The sequence below is a fragment of the Chrysochloris asiatica genome, unplaced genomic scaffold, assembly GCF_000296735.1.
Source record: "Chrysochloris asiatica unplaced genomic scaffold, ChrAsi1.0 scaffold00125, whole genome shotgun sequence".
Lineage (NCBI taxonomy): Eukaryota > Metazoa > Chordata > Mammalia > Afrosoricida > Chrysochloridae > Chrysochloris > Chrysochloris asiatica.
The window spans coordinates 9,340,775-9,342,963 of record NW_006408643.1 but is presented as its reverse complement, the minus strand read 5'-3'; positions in this window follow the sequence as shown (position 1 = coordinate 9,342,963).

The following is a 2,189-nucleotide window of genomic DNA, read 5'->3' as shown; positions in this document are numbered from 1 at the left end:
CTTCAGTTTGCCATTCCAGCATAGGAATCCATGTAATTGTCAGATTCAAAATGAGCAGTTGCAGTTCATTCCAGCTCCCTAATGCCTTGGATCTCCATGTGTATGCCTTCCATATCATTTTTGACAACTTCCAATTTTCCTAGATTCATACTTCGTACATTCCATGTTCTGATTTTTAATGGATGTGTACAAGTGTTTCTCCTGATTTGGGGTTGTGCCCAGTCAACATGTGAAGGTTTAGAAGGCTCTGCTCCATTTGTGTCATCATAGTCAGCTCTGCTTTGAGGAGGCAGCTCTTCTCCCGGTTGTGTTGTGAGTGTTTCCAACCTCTGGGGTCATCTTCCGTCACTCTATCTGACAATATTTTGGTGCTCTTAATCATCTTTCAATAGTTAATATGCTGGTGCTATCTGACAGTGTTCACAAGATTTTCAGTGACTCAGTATTAGGAAATAGTCTGTCTCCCCTTTTTTGTAGTCTTTTTAGTCCAAAAATTCATCTGAAACCTTTCCACTATAGGTGATCTTTCAGGTATTTAAAATGCTGGTGGCATACCTGCCAGAATCATAGCAACATGCAGACCACCACAGACTGGTCAACTGATAGACAAGTCCTGGGCTCCCAACCTTGTTATTGTTAAGTGCCATTGAGTCGATTCTGACCCATAGTGACCCTGTATAGGATTTCCAAGGAGAAGCTGGGGAGCTTGAACCACCGACTTTGCAGTTCAAATGACTTTGCAGACTGGTGCAGTAACCCACAGTGCCACCCCAGGACTCCATGGGTGATCCTACTGGTTCTTAACCTGTAAGTCACTGCGTTATTACAGAATGACAGCTGAGTGATAGTTTCTGTAGCACAGGCTTGTTTTGTAACCAGTGGAGAGCTTGGTCATGATTACTTGCCAGGTTTGTGGCTAGCAGTTGAAAGGTTTGTAGTTCAGATTCACTCTGAAGCATTTGGGAGACGGAAATGGCACACTGCTTCCAAAAGTTTACAACCTATCTGCTCAAATAAGATATTCCTTTACCCTAGTGAATTTTCTGTTTTAGTGACTGCTGTTTTCATGGCACAAAAAGTATCCTTTTAGTTTTTAAGAGCAAGACCAGTGTGTCATAGAGGGAACTTCTCTGAAAGTATTTAAGATTGCAGGAGAGGATTAAACATGTTTTCTCTAGAAGAAACCTACACGTGTATGAACTGGAGCTTTAGTAGCAGTGCGTGTTTTACTTACAGATGTAGAGGGCAATAAGAGTGTTGTTGTTGTTGTTGTTAAATGCTGTTGAGACAATTCTGACTCATAGCGGCTCTGTAAAGCAGCAGCTGGTTAAATTGGAGAAATAAGCTCACTATGTTACAAATACTGTTAAATCTGTGGAATAAGATACTATCAGCCCGGAGGTCAGTGCACACAGGAAAAGACAAGTCTCACGTCCAATGTTGTTTTGTCTTCATATAAATTCTGAGTTTTCCTAGAATGCAAATGTAGACCAATTTTTTTTTTTTTTTTGCCTACATTTGGATGCTTTTACCTTGCTATGCAGAATATTTGTGATGTTTTAGGACTCAGTGGTATTTGCAGATGTGGCCGTGGAATTTTCCCAGGAAGAGTGGGCTCTGCTGAATTTTTCTCAGAGGAATCTTTACAGAGATGTGATGTTAGAAACCCTGAATTACTTGGACTCAGGTAAGGATGTTTTAATTTTCAAGTTTTCTTCTTTTGTCATTAAATATATTGTTGTCTTTCACTTGGAGATTTGTGTTCATGAGTCGAAGACATTGATAAATGGGGTACGTGTTTTCACCTCATGGAGCTCAGACTCCAGTGGTTTCGTGATAAAAGTAAACATCTTTAAGTGTCAAACTCTATTTCTCTTGATCTAAATGGTTTGAGATTCATTAATTGTTATAAGTGGGAATATTTGTCATGAGAGTCATTTTTGAGGCAATGAAAGATTTCTGGTTTCAGACCTCATTCGAGTTTTATTGAACGTGATTACTTTTACACCCAGAATCTTAGAACTGTCCATCTGAATTAGGATGAAAATAAAGTTGGTCTCTGTGAGGTGGAGGCTCAGAATGTCCCATATGTCCTGTCTTTCACAATTACTGTACCTCTCCATTATCTCTGATCCCAACAACTGTTCTCCTCTCAGTATTTTCCCTCGTGTCTTGTTGTTGTTGTTGTT